The sequence below is a fragment of the Rhinolophus sinicus genome, chromosome 17, assembly GCF_057876585.1.
Source record: "Rhinolophus sinicus isolate RSI-liver-muscle chromosome 17, RSI-T2T, whole genome shotgun sequence".
NCBI lineage: Eukaryota > Metazoa > Chordata > Mammalia > Chiroptera > Rhinolophidae > Rhinolophus > Rhinolophus sinicus.
This window is the reverse complement of record NC_142517.1, coordinates 85172141-85188135: the sequence shown is the minus strand read 5'-3', so window position 1 is coordinate 85188135 and position 15995 is coordinate 85172141.

The following is a 15995-nucleotide window of genomic DNA, read 5'->3' as shown; positions in this document are numbered from 1 at the left end:
TGCAGTCTTAGTTTTTTCACACTGAAATGTTTTGTAACTTTGTATTTTTAACATGAGAAAACTTTGTATTATTTTTATTATTGTGAAATTCTTATGTATTAGGAAACAAAATAATATAAAATTTTATAAGACAAAATTTGACTTTCTTCCCATATATTCAATACATTATATATAATTCCATATTATTTTGAAAGCAATTAAAGATTTGTTTCTGCTTTGGCATATTTTAGATAGTTTATTAAAGACTAGACATTTTGAATGGTGATTACAAGTGGACTTCATACACATTCACATTTTATAGTTGATTACATTGATGCATAATTAAAATCACAAAGAAATTAAAACTCCGTTTAAAACAGAAATGTTCATTCCAATTTGTTTTTTGTAAGAAAGAACAACTGCATATTAATGCTAATGATTACACTTTTTTCAATGGTATTTTTCCAAGGATTCCAATTTTTTTTCCCATGGAAACAATCTTATACCAATTTGATTTACCCCCAAAATCCAATGAGTGGAAAATAATCAAGGTCAGGAAAATGGCATACAGGATGCTAGCTGCTTCCCCTGCTCTGTGCATCACTTTTGGAGTGATGGTCCCATTCTAACTTTTCAAAAATTAACAGACATGTTGAATGCTAAAGATTGCTTCATAATGGCTCAAAAACAACTTATTATTGCCTTTCAGTATGTTAAGTGACAGTAATAAATTAAATCCATTTATTTACGTCAACAATGTTTTAACATGAGCCAGAAATGTTTAATCATTAAAGAAATTAAATAAGGAAGTTGCTTCTGGTTAACCCAGTGTTTTTGAATACTTTACTCTTGACATACATTTCATAACCAATTCTCAAAGGAATAATGCAAACATTTTAACATTAAGAATATATATATTGTTGTCAACGTTCACCTGTTTTAGGTTTTTCCACCTCTGGTCCCAAGACATTTCTGCTGTTGTCCATTCCATTCCCTCGTCTCTTTTTAATTCCTAGTTCCACTTCAGTCAGGTAAATGTATCAATATTAAGAGTAAAACTCAATCAGGTAGCTATTTTTAACATTGACTTATGCTTTCCTCGTGCTTACTGATACTAACAATATATGCTATTACTTGATTTTTTTTTTCTATTTTCTAAGAATTCCTTTTCTGTTGTAAAATTTTCAAAACATGAATAAATTTCATGCATTGAAGGCATCCAAACAATCTCTAGCAGGAAAATACATTGCACACAATCCTTTAAAAATGCATACAAAAACAGCTGGGATTTATAATAGCAAATGAAGGGAAAGATAAAGGAAATATACAAATCATAAGCTTCAAGAAACGCATAAATCTTTATAAAGTTTTATCATAACTCAGATAGAATTTTATCATTTCAAAACTTGCCAGATCACACCACACATCATACCCAGTTTTAAAACTCAGGTGCTTTGAAGTTATCTTTGAAGTCCTCTCAGCTTTGGAGTTTTGGTCATTCCTCAGATCACAGCAATGCATGCATTAGTTCTATGTTGCCGTACTATTTCCCTATGTCAATCATTGTTTCCTCCTCCCTTTAATCCAAAAGTAAATAATTTTGTTATCTATAATAGATAATCTGAAAATGTTAAATATTTTTTTGCACAAAAATAATAAATTTATAAAAGATAATAGAGATTTAAACTGGACTTGGTAGATTGCAAAGAGAATTTTTTTTTTTTCTTTCAAACTACTATCCCCTTGAAACTCATCTGTCTACTTAGTTTTTCTTGCCTGCAGATAAGATTTTGGCCAGGATATATAACCTTTCTCATATTATTTATTCATTAATTCAAAAACTGTTTTAAATGTCTACTAAGTGCCAGACACTTTTCAAGGTGCTTAGATACGTAAGTGAACAACAAAAGGTCCCTAAGGAACTTATATTCTAGTTGGAGAAAGGCATCAAAAGTGAGTAATTCTATGGAAAATTTTAAATAATCAATTAAAATAATCAAACATGGTAAAAGGGTATCAGAAGATCCAGTTTCAGGGTGGAGAGCAGCAGGGGAAGTGTAGGGCATGGGTGTGTCAGGATTTAGTATTAATTATGGTGATTAGGGTGAGCCTCATTGAAATGGTGATATTTAGACAAGGTGGTGAGTTTAGCCGAGCTACTCTACGGTAGAACACGCCAGAACATATAGAGCAAAAACCTTAAAACAAAACATGTCTGGTACATTCACTCAACATTAAGGAAGCCAGTATGCTGAAGCTGATTGCGAATGTGCAGAAACGTGGGAGGCAGAGAGGCAGGGAGGGTAGCAAAACATGAGAGACCATATTGGTCATTTTCTAGACTTTGTCTTCTAATCAGAGTGAAATGGAGATATGACATAATCTGTCTTATATTTTAGACAAAAGCGGTAACAGTGGAGGATATGATCTGAAGATGGAGCCACCATCATTTCCTAACAGATGTGATATAGAATGTGAGAGAAAGAAGGGAGGTAAGTGTTGCTCCAAGAGTTTCAGTTTTGACAACAGGAATAATAGAAGTGAAGCAGATGTCCAAGGGACAGGGGAAAGAGAGGGACTGGATTTGAGACAGAAGATTGGAAATTTTAAAAGTTTTACACATGTCACATTTCTGGTATCTATTAGAAGGCCAAGCAGAGACACGGAGTAGGCAATTGCATATGTGAGTCTATAGTTTAGGAGCACGATCTGGCCAAGAGATCTTTAAAAATTTGGTAGTCATCAGCGTATAGATAGTCTTTCAAGTTATGAGACTGAAAAGGATCAACATGAATCTGTGGCTAAAAAGAAAAGTCCAAAAACTAAGCTCTGCCCTATGCCAATGTTAATGGGTCAGGTAAGAAAGAAAAAAGACAGAGGCAACTGAGAAGGAACAGCCAGTAAATTACTATATATAACTGGAATTACATGTTGTTCTGAAAACTGGTAATCAAATTACCAACCAGCATAATTTTTAAATGAAAGGTCTATCAAAAATTATATGTTGACATTTGAGGACAGAAAAAAAAAAAAAACATTATAGTTCCTTTTAGCATCTCTCTGCTGTCTTCTGAGACGCTGATTTTAGAGAAGATATTATGATTCTATACATGTGACATAACTGAGTTGGATTTCAGCAGCCAAAATTTCCATGACAGTGGAGCGATTGAATCTGAATCTACAAGTTTTAGCATCCTCCAAATGCTTTTTGCTCTTGAAAAGAAAAAAGTTTGGAGTAAAAAAAAAAAAAAAAAAAGTCTTTAGCTCATTCTTCATTCTCTGAAACATTACAGCTTGTTTCAACATATGTTCGATACCATATTTATGGCTGTAACCAACTCCATAAAACTGATTGTATTTAATCCTCTCCTTATTATCTTTGGAATGGTACACAAGTGCATACTTTGAATTTTTTCCCCTAATATTGAAGCTAAAAAAACCATCACAATACTGTCACAAGAAAGGATGTCTGACAAATACCAATCAATCATTTTCCAAAGGGGTCTTTTGGGGAAGTTACAGATGAAACCCTTCATAAGTGCTTTGTAAATATTAATACTAGAGTGTGTGTTTTTTTGTTTTAGTTTTTTTTTGGTGTGTTTTTTTCCTTAAAAAAATCTAAAGGCATTCTCAGACTCTTAGGAGCATGAATTCTTACTTGGCATCACTCCTCACTGATTGTCTCCACCTTAACCGTTCAATACCCAGGGTGCCCAGACAATATCTTGCCATATCAGGAAAGGTTACATCACTAGATTTTACATTAATCCTTCAAGCGTTTATTTTAAAATATTTATCAATTAAACCTAACTAATCATTTTTAAATCTTTTTTAAAAAAGCAAGTTTTCAAACCATGACTTTTATTATAAAATCATTTTAACTTTTCGTTAAATAAAGATAACATTCATAAGAGTCATGGATATAACACAAAAAGTAGTGGTTTCATTTTAATAATAAATAATATTAATTATTAACTATATGGATGCAATTAAGCACTGTCTGAAATGCTTGAAATACACATCTCAATTAATTTTCAAATAATCTTTTGAGTTAGATAAAATTATGCTAGTTGGCACTGCAACTAAATCTTCAAAAGGTCTATAGATAAGCAATAACTTTGATCAAGTCAAATCAAATAGGTGTGAGTGAATACTACCCCTTGGAAAGGCACTGTGATGTTTGTAGTCCTAGAATGAGTGTAAATACTGGAGCTGACATTTAATGTTTACATCATCTTTAGAAATTCACTTAGCCACTCAAAGTCTAAACTCCTCCATCTGTAAAATAAGGACATTTTCCCATGTCGATTGTCTTTTCTTTGAAGTTCATTATAGTTGGAAAAAAATGTACAATGCAAAATGTAAAACTATAGTGTAAGAAAAAAAAAAAACCCAAACACTGCTGAAGTCTACTCTGGCAGACATTGCTAGTTGTGTTAGACAGGATTCACCAACGAAACAGAACCAACAGGATGTGCATATAGGAACAGAGATTTATTTTTAAAAATTGGCTCATGTAATTGTGGGAGCTGGCAAGTCCAAAATCCTCAGGGCTGGAACAGCTCTGAAGTTCAGCAGGCTAGAGACTCAGGGAAGAGTTGATGTTGCCTTCTTCAGTTTTAAGACACTTCAGAGGTAGAATTTCTTCCTTTTCAGGAGACTTCAGTCTTTGCTCTTAAGGTCTTTGACTGGATGAGACCCATTCATACTATGGAAGGGAATCTTTACTCTTCTTCAGTAATCCACTCTGTATTCCCTTCACACTCACCAGGCAACTCAGATGGTCATGGTTCTTTACCTGGTAGGGTTACCCAAATCTTAATTCCTGAAGGGCCTGGATCATTATTAGTTCTATCGGAACTGGGTTGAAGTTTTCCACTGACTGTAATCACAAGGCATGGCAGTACTAAGAGATGTCCTAAGGGATTTGCTGTATTTCAGACATACTCTTCCTTACTCCACAGTGGAGCAGTCGTCCAATTTCCGCATTGGTAATCAGGATCAATCATCCAGCCAGTACAATAAATATCCCATTTGCCTGTTGATTCAAAGGCATGAGGAGCCCAAAGTGTCCAGGTGGCAGTGTTAACTTCCAGTTCAATGGAAACATTTTTGTTTCTCCCAGTGGAAGCACTCCTCCATTTGGAAATAAAACTCCTCCATCATCAAAGCATAAGATCATGTGGACAGGAAGCAAAATTTTACTATTGTATCATTAGCGGTAACAATGAGTGGTGCCACTCCCATTTGTACCCCTTAATTTCTGGATCCATAAATCCCTACTGTGGAAGAAACCACATCATATATTGAACCCTGCTTTAGAGTATTTACAAATTCCTGAGACACCTTGTCACAACCCTATGAGGTAGTGCCACCTAGTTGGCACTACAACTAAATCTTCAAAAGGTATTCTGACCATTCTATCAAGCCAGATGCTTCAGGATGGCCGGTTCATGGTAATACCAGTGAATTCCATGAGTGTGAGCCCATGAATGTATGTCATCTGCTGTGAAGTTCCTTGATCGTAATCACGTAAAATACCATGAAAGTAGATAAGGCATTCTGTGAGTCCATAAACAGTGGTTTTGGCAGAAGTGTTCCATGCAAGGTAGGCAAATCTATATCAAGATTATGTGTCTATTCCACGAAGAACAAAATGACAGAAGTGAGCCAATGTAATCCGCCTGCCCCCAGGTAGCTGGTCGATCACTACAGGGAATGTCACCATATCAGAAATTTAGTGTTGGTCTCTGCTGCTGGCAGATTAGATCCCAGAAGTGTCAGTAGCTGGACTGGCCCTGTTGAGTGGAAGTCTGTGTTGCTGAGCCATACATAATCTTCATCCCTGTATCAATTGAAGGTTGTCACAACCAATCAACACCAACAGAAGTCTCTAATTCAGAATGCAGTGAAGGGGGAGACTTTATTCAGTGCAAACAGCTCAACTGTGATAAGCACAGCTGTGGAACAGCTCAATTGTGAACTTTGGAGCAGTTCAATAGTATTCCAGCTCAGTTATGACATGGCATGGCTGTGGAACAGGCGAGGCTCCACTCTGCTCCACACTAGCAAGGCAGCTCTGCTCCTCTCTGATCCAGTGTTGAAGCTTGACCCCTCTCTGGAGACACAGCTCCTCTCTGGTCTGGTCCCATCCACCCAGACAGGTCTAGGGTTAGAACTCCAACAGGTGAAAACTGAAAGTGCACTCCCTGAGCCAGAGGGGAGATGACTTATATAGAGAGAAGTCTCCACCCCTGGTCCATGATTGATCTGTCCTCATGCAAATAAGGACTCCAAATCCTCACAGTTTGAATGGTCCAAAAAGCACTGTCCTGATTGGTAAGAATGGAGCCACTCTGATTGGTCAATGAAGAGGCAAATGAGGATTATAGCTATGCAGCTCGAATTGGACAAGAAAAGTCTCAGTCTTACTGGTTGAAATATAATTCCAGGAACTCCTTGATAAGGGTTGGCTGAGCTGGTGAGAGCACAGTGCCAGAGGCTTGCAGCCCAGTGAAGTTTTTCCTTGAAACACAGAGAGAATGAGAGTCTCTTGTTTAGCAATGAGTACTAGACTCTGTTTATAAATGTGAGCACTGTGAGTCATCAGGAGTCCTCCTTAATAGGCACATTCATCCTCAGGGTCGACACTGCTACCATGTCCACTTTATTCCTAAGCCCTTTGGGCACTGACATCAGGTGGTTAGGAAAAGAGGTTGACTGGTATCCACAAAATGGGTCATCCTATCCACTTAATCATTAAAATCCTCCTCTGCTAAGGTCACTCTTTTGTTAGCAGTCACACAGAATACAAATACCTTTACCTTTTTTACGCATTCAGAGAGGCCTATCCACATACCTCTTCCCTAAATCTCCTTGTGCTTAATTCTCCAATCATGTTCCGTCCAAGTCCCTAATCATCTAGCCAAATCATTGGTCACAACCTGATATACAATAACACATCTGGCCATTTCTCTTTCCAAGAAAAATAAATCACCAGATGCACTGCTCAAAGTTCTGCCAATTTCTCCTTCAACACTGTCCTTCAGGGATGTCCCAGAAAGAAGCTAGAGTGCTGCAGCTATCCACTTCCAGGTATGCCTACCTACTGTAAACCCGGTCCAGATTTTCTCTATTTCAGCTGATCATAGAGAACTCCCCATGAGGCCACAGGTAAAAGCTGAGAGAGATAAAGTAATGTAACAGGAATGGGGACCACGGGCATTTGGGCCACTTCTTAATGGAACTTATTTGTGACTTCGGAGCCTGCTCGAGCCCAATCCCATAGGTCTTACTTTCATTTGATGATGGAGTGCTACTGTGCACCCCCAACTTTATGGCTTAGTAGGCCAGACAACACCAAGTTCGTGATGGGCATCTCAGGTTGCCTGGCAATTCAGTAGCCCGTGGTTAGTGATTAGTCTCTACTAAGACCAAAAGCTGTCTCTAGCAAAGCAAAAGCTATTTCTCAAAAGGCAAGTAGTTATTCACAGAGGATCACAGGGTTTTGCTCCAAAATCTGAAGGTTCTGAGCTGTTACACATCTACAGGTCCTGTGAAAGGCTCCAAACCAAATCCTTACTGACACTTCAAGCACCATTGATCTACCGGATCACATGGCCCGAGTGGCAGAGCGGCGTGCCTAGCAGCCTGGATCTGCGGCACAGCATTCTCTTATTCTGGGCCCCAATCAAAGCTAGCAGGTTTGGTAACTTGGCATCTAAATGAAGGGCATGTTGCCTCCAAAATCCAAAGAGGCCCACTATACATTACATCTCTGTTTTGGTTGTTGGAGGAGTCAGATGCAACAAGCCATCCTTCACCTTAAAATGGGTATCGTGGCCCCACACCACTCAGTCCCTAGAAACTCCACTAATGTAGAAGGCTCCTAAATTGTTGTTGCATTTGTTTCTTCCCCTCTGACATGCAAATGTTTTGCAATATGTTTTGAGTAGTTGCTTCTTTTTTCTCACTAGGTGCGATTTAATCATCATAATGTCATCAATGTAATGGACCAATGTAATATCATGTGGAAGGCAAAGGGAAAAGCAATCAAGATTCCTGTGAACTAAGTTATGATGAATTATAGGGCTGGAGAGTTGATTTATCCCTAACATAGGACAGTGAATGTGTATTGTTGTCTTCACTAGCTGAAAGCAAACTACTTCTGGTGGTCTTTACTAACAGGGATGGAGAAAAAATTATTTGCCAGATAAATAGCTACATACCATGTACCAGGGGATGTATTCATTGGCTCAAGCAAAGAACCTACATCTGGTAAAGCAGCTGCAACTGGAGTCATCAGCTGGTTAAGCTTACAATAACCCACTGTGATTCTTCAAGATTAATCTGCCTTCTGCACAGGCCAAATAGGCAAGTCAAACGGAGATGTGGTGGGAATCACCACCCTTGCATCTTTCAGGTCCTTGATGGTGGCACTAATCTCTGAAATAGTTCCAGGAATGAGGTATTGCTTTCTGTTTATTATGTTCCTAGGTAGAAGCAGCTCTAGTGGCTTCCCTTGGCCTTTCCCATCATAATAAGCCCTCATTCCACAGATCAAAAAACAATATGGGGATTTTGCCAGTTGTTCAATATGTCTATTCAAACTATGCATCCCAGAACTGGAGAAATAACCACGGTATAGGCTAGCTTACGCACTGGACCCACTAAGAAATGGATCTGAGCTAAAACCTGACCTCAGTAAGCTCCTACTCTGAATGGGAGACCACAATGGCATTTTCCGTCTCCTGAAAAAGTGTCAGTTCAGAGCCAGTGTCCAGTAATCCCTGAAAAGTCTCATTATTTATTTTCCCCCAATGCACAGTCACCCAGTAAAAGGCTACACATCTCTTTGGGGGATGTGGGAGAAATATTAAAAGTATAAATTTTCAGCTGTGTAGCTCAGTCCTTACTCCAGGGGACTTGGCCTCGTCTTCACTCCAGGGGTCCTGGGTCTGTAAACTGGTTCAAGTCTGGGAATTGATTAAGGTGTCATAACTCTCTGCTTTTATGATTCAAGTTAGACTTTTATTTACCTGACCCGTAACTCTTCTCCTTATACAGACCAAGTGAGAATTTAGTAGACTTCCCATTTATTTTACTTCTAGGAACACCATAATTCAACTAGCCAACCCATAAATCTCTGCAAGTCAGGCTATTCTGAATACTGCTTTGACTGCTGTGTATTATGATAGCTACGCCCACCTTGCCATTAGTGATTGTCACCACTTGGCTCCTGACACCCCAAGATCCAATAATCCCATTGCATTTCGGTTTCCCAATTCCGTGGCAGCAATTCCTACTCTAATTTCTGACCTACAGAGAAGAGTGACTACAGAGCGCTTCAAAGATGTAGATGTCACCTTACAAATTTATTTTTCACAGTTGTGGTTAAAGGTGATTCCTGTGCACCCTCCTGGGGTAGGTGAGCAGATGTTACATAATAAATCCAATCTTATATTGTCATCTCCTGAAGCTTTTTGATCCCTTCCTCTACTGTATACCAAGGCTGTTATAGTATTTTAAGTTATTTAGTAGAGGTCACATTTTGGTCCATGTTTTAGCCAAAACAAGCAAACAAATGGCTGTCTAATCTCACCCAGCTGCTACAGTAAATCCAGAATTTCTGTTTAATTGGTTTACATCAATAAATTCAGCCTGATCCAACCTTATGTCCCTTACACCATTATTCCAAATCCTTAATTTCCATCCCCATATATATATTCCCTGGAATTCTTTCTGTATAAATTGGAAAAATCACGTAGTTCTGTCAGAGCACAGCATACTTCCTCATGGTCACACCTTGTGTCTCACCTTTCAGTGCCTGCTGGAATGTGAATCTAGTTATATAGGCCTAGAAGTAAAAAGGTCTGTGGGGGTGGGTCCTAAGGAGAAACAGTAGTGTCATGCAAGGCAATTGCTTCACGGGAAGCCATCCCAGTTTCCTCAGGCATATCAGCATTAATCTCCTCATGTGGAGCAGCTGTTTCTACTGGCAAAGAAGACTCAGAAGTATTAGAGGTTCAATATCCCCAGCCTCATCAGGATCTTCCCATATGGCCCCATTCCAGTTTTCAGGATCCCATTCCTTCCCAATCAATGAACTTACTTTACTAACAGACACCCTGTGAGCTTGGAAATTTAATTTGTGTTGTAATTCAGTCACTAGCAGGATGAGACTCTGGATCTGACTTTCAGCAATCTCTGTTCTGTGGCTATAGGAGAGAGAAGTTTCTTTCAGGGCAGACATTGAAACGTTCAGGTGACTTATGTGATGCTTAAACTGGGAATTCAAGTCCTTGAGCTAATAATCCTTCCCCCCCCCCCCCACTCTTTTTCCAGTACAGTTAGGAACAAATGGCCAATCTCATTATATTTGTTAGTTTGACAAAAATGTTCTAAGGTATCAAATACATTGTCCCCCAAGAACTTGCCTTCAATAAGTATTTGATTAGGAGTATCCAATGGTGATATTTTGCATCTCTTTCTTGCCACATCACACCATAGACTGTCAGTGTTCTCTTTACTGCTAGAAATAGAGTCATTCGCACCTTTATATCTAATCACATTAGAGAGCTAATTCCAGAAGCCCTAGAATCAGTTCATAAAACTCACCCAAAGATTTGGTTCTTCTAGAACCACTCCCAGGCTAAAGTCAATATTACTCAGGGTAATAGAATCAATTAAATGTATATATACAGAGAATTCTTTTAAGGAGCTGTCTCACACAATTGTGGAGGCTGGCAAGTCCAAAATCTGTAGGTTAGTCCGGCAACCTAAAGACCCAGGGGAGAGTTGATATCTTGAGTTTAGACACAGCATTTTTTTCTGTTCAGGAGACCTTAATCTTTTCTCTTTGGCTTTCAACTGATTAGATGAGGCCCACTCACATTATAGAGAGTAACCTGCTATTAAAGTCTACTGATTTGAATGTTAACCACATCTAAAATATGCTTTCACAGTAACACTAGATTTGTGTTTGACTAAACAACGGGGCACCATAGCCTAGCCAAGCTGACATATAAAATTAACCGTCACATTAACCAATGTCTATTTTTCTTTCCTTTTTTTTAACAAACAGAACCCAGATTTTGTTAAGAACAGAAATAAACAGTTATATCTCCCAGGCTCTCTTCTATTTCTGACCAATAAGATTTCAGCGTAAGTCTCTGAGTATGGATTCAGGAAACCTCTTCAAAAGTGTGAAGATTAAGTTGGCATATAATTTTGTCACATTCCTTTGCTCTTCTTCATGCCAGGAATGCAGAAACTACATGTGAGGTTTGAGGGGGGTGGTGAGAGGGGAGAAGGAGAAATCATCTTCTGAAATATAAGATGACAATATGGAGAACGAAGGCCTCACACAGAGCAGAAAAATAGCAGCTTAAATTCCCTAGGGCAGGGAAGAGTCATTGGACAAGCCTTAAACTGTTAACTTCTGGGCTTCTTCAATTTGAAAAAAAAAAATAGATATCTATTTAATTTCCCTCTGCAATAAGGTCTCCAACATATGCTAGACACTTGATTAACTATTTCATCTATAGCCTTCATAGTTTATTTTTAAATATTGGTCAGATAGCTGTTTTCTCTTCTTTGAAGAAATATATAATTACCTTATAGTTGTGGTTTTCTCATATCTAGAAATATATTGTAGCTTAGGTGCAGAAGGTGTTCATGTTTTCCTCAAATTGTTGTTGTGAGGATTAGTTAAAATAATGCAAAGTTGGCTTTGTAAAATAAGTATCTTTTTTAAAGTTATTAACAATTTTTAATATCTATAAAGAAAGCATAAATTAATTGATATTTGTTTCATGTCCCCTGCTATATGATTGAACCAGGACTATGGTTCAGGTCACTAACTTCATAAGGCTTATGGTTCTTCAGGATCTTGTATTTCTTAGGTAGAGAATAACCCGATAACTAGATCAACAAAAGAGTAGGAGGGAAGGAAGGAGGGAGGGAGGAGAAGAGAGAAGAAATTATTAATATAGAATTTACTCAAACAAAATTTTATTTAATCTGAGACAGATAAACTAAAAATTTTCCCTAAATAATTATTTTCAAACCGAAGCAAGATAATCTTTAAAAATATAAGGAGTTTGTGTTTTGTTTTAGCAAAAACAATCTGTCTCTTGTAACTTGGAATATAGGTCTGAAGCTCAACAGCAAATGTTCTATGTGATATTTGTTGCCAGTGGTGTCCAAGAAATATCACTTTGCATGAGCTATTAAATTTAAGTGTCATGGAAAGGTGGGTTCTCAGAATATAAGATGAATGAAGAATTCTAAAATATTAGAATTCATTTCCTCTAGTTGTTTTATTCCCAGTTACATGAGATTCCACAATATTAAAAGGATGTCATAGGTTCTACCTTCCCTGGATATTTTCTCATAATATGTGTGAGACATTAATTCCCATGTAAAGCCACTAGTTCTCTTAAACATGGTAAATTGACAAGAAGGTCATATCTGACATATAAAAGTCATCCTTGAGCAAAAGGGAATAGAAATAATCTCCTAGAAGAAAGAGGAAAAGCCAGAACAAACTTTTGCATCCAAAAGAAAGTCGTGCTAAATCCAAGTTAAATTAACAATAATATTTCTCTTCAAAAATTGAGCCAATGTGCCAAGTACCAATCTCTCTTCTGCACTCTGGAGTTGTGAATAAGGATGGACCAGGTTATAAAGAATTCAAACGAAGAGGTATAAACACACAGCAGCTAGAGTGGGCATTTTAAAATAAAGACCCTGTCATATGTCTGCTCACAACTTTGTCATGATTTCTCATTTTACTCAGAGTAAAAGAAAAAATTTTTACATCCTAACAGGGTCCCACAAGATTTACCCTCAACCTCCATTATTACACTGACATCACTTCTTGGATAAGCTAGTTACTGCTGCTAAAAAAACCACCTCAAAATTGTCATTAAACAACACTTGATTCATTTTCACTAATCTAATGGGAAACTGTGCAATGTTCACTGTCAGTGTTCACGGAGCTGTCCGGTCTAGGATGGCCTCAGGCAAATACCTCATCTCTGTTCCATGTGGTCTTTCATCCTCCCTAAGCTAGCCTGGGCTTTTTCCATGGCAGTGGCAGGGTTCCAAGAGAAAGTGAAAAGGCTTTTACTAGCTCCCTTGAATCGAGTTTGCTGCCATCCCATTGCCCAAAACAGGTCACATGGTCAAATCCAGAGTTAGTACTGAGGAACACTATCAAAGGGTATGGAGACAGGAAGACATAAAATATTGGGGCCATTAGTGAAATCAATCATTCACACTTTTAACACTTTTTACTACTCTTCCTTTTGCTTACACAACCCCAACCATACTGACTTCCTTCCTGTTCTTTTAACACAATAGATTCATTTCTGCACTAGGATCTTAACATAGCTGTTCCTTCAGCTAGAATTGCTCTTTGCCATGTATTGGCTTGGCTAACTCCTTCACTTATTTCAAGTTTCTGTTCTAAACTCTCCTTGATGAGCCCTACCTGCCCCACCCCCATTTAATAAAACAATCCACCACAATCGCCCTACTTGCTCTATTTTCTTTTTCCATAACATGTGTAAACGTCTAACATAATGTTACATATGTACTTTTTGTTTCTTATATATTCTTTTGTTTCTTGTCTATCTCATCTCTTCTGAGAAATACATGGTGTGATCTTTGGCTATTTTCTTTATAATGATGTATTCTAAGGTACTTGTTAAATGAATTTAATATACTTGTTAAATAAACTACATAATCAGATTTTTGCTTCTGTAACTTAAACATAAGAAATAAGAACTTTGTGTACATCATAAAGAGCACAAAAATCAGGAAGTGAATACAGAAATACTATAATAAATATGAGTTCTGTTCAGAAACATCAAAATGTCTCAAAACAGGTAGCCTCAATATTGGAGCAAATCACAACAGGTGCAAGCCTAGGAGGTGAAAGCCAAAAAATATCATTTTACTCAACCTCCTGATTCTACTAATGAAGACAATTAAGCCCAAGTTAATTAAGTGTATTGAAGAATGTTGAAAAGTCAGGTAATGGCAACACTAGAATCGAACCAAATATTCTAATTACCAACACTATGTTCTTTCTACTTTCTCAAATCAACAAAAATCACTGCTCAAACAAAATTTATAACAATCAAATAAAACTGTGAAAGAAGAAATTAAGCTCGCAGTTTCTAATTTCACCAAACTGAAATCCAATAATCTATTTGTTTCTAAAAAAAACAGCATAGATGACTGTGGCTTAACTTTTCTGGATGTAAAACTGTAATAGAGGAGAGAGACTCCTTACTAAATCTCAATTTATAATCTTATTTAGCTAAATTATTTGCTTCAACCAGTCCATGGGAACTGAAATGAGCATAGTAAAAGCTACTACTGAGAAAGTGAAAGATTCTATCAACTAATGATATGACGGAAGTAGAAGTTGTCACTATAAGGGATACCTCTTTAGTCCACCTTTGAATAGTTTCAAGGAATGTTTGTGTGTGTTTTTTGTTGTTTTTTTCTATTTAAACAACCAGGAAATTAATTTAGCTTGGAGAAAAGCATCTAATAATTGTGTTTATGTTTCTACAGACTGAATTTTGCCAGGAGGAGTGTAGTTCTTCCACAGTTTTGTAAAATGAGAATGTGGGTCAGTGTTTTATATAACTGGCCTCTGCTAATACCAGAGTAATGTGATACCACCTCCTTGCTGAAACTGAACACCAGGAAGTTTATAATTTTGTATCAAAGTTTATAATTTTCTTTCCCAGGAATTTTACTCTTTTGGTCTTGTGATTATTTCCCTACTTCACTGTTAAGGCTAATTGAGATATATTTTTTATCTGACGAAGGCTGAATGAATCTTCCCTGGTGGAAATTTTATACATTTATAGCTATTAATGTCCATATATTTATTTCCCACTTCACTGGCAATAAACTAGTTATTAGGTTTTCTATACAAATTAGCAATAAAAAGTACATAAAACTAATCCTTTAAAGTGAGTGTTTATATAGTTTTAAAAAAATGGAGTCTAGACACTTAGTTTCTTTCTCTGCTTTGCACAAATTAAGGAATGTTCTTATATTCAGCAACCACTATACGCCTATTCTTTAAAACAAAATTAAAATTTCAGCACCATCTGCAAATTATCTCACACTTAAAATTACATCATCATTAAACTGATTTGTTAAAGCTTGAAATGTTGTATTATAGTAAAGAAATATGAAGAAACTTTCAAACTCTGGTATCAGACCTCTTATTTCCAAACAAAACATTGCCACATGTATTCAGTATAATTTAGTTAACTAAGTGAAATGGTAGGATTATTTACCACCCATTATTATATAAGAATGTTAAATTGTCTCTTTGGGAGTAAAGAAATAGCTTATGAGAGTTATATTCTAAATTTAAAAATTAGCAAAAAAAATTTTATTCCCAGTAAGTACGCTTTTTTTTTTTTTTTTTTTAATTTGAAGAACTGTACTTCCATTCTAGGTTACTTCAAACCTTATTTAAATACAAATAGTATACATACAATTCTCTGTGGGAGACAAGCAGTTTAATGTTTCTTAAAAAATGAAATTGATAAAAGCAATTTGTTAAATGGAGATTTTTGTTAAGTTCATGACCTTCCTGGAATTACTTTAATTCAAATATATTTCATACAATAGAAATAAAAATAATTATACAAAAAGGAAGGCAGATGCAATGATTCACCAAATCACCAAAAATCTAAGCACTTTTATTCTGTCTTATGGCAAGTTTCAACTTAACACCAGAGTCTCAATGCATAATTAGTAACATTCCAGAAAGAGGATAAATGCAAAAATAATTGCAGAAAGTAGCAGTAACTTCTTGTGAAAGAAAAATATCTCTAACATCTTTGAATAGTTCCTGAATTATCTATATAATGATGGTAGAATTTTGTTAAAATTTTGAAAGTTTGAAGGTCTCCCCCAACCATAGTTTCTTTTGGGACCAGCAATGAAAACAGCTATGATTTTAAGGAAGAAAAAAA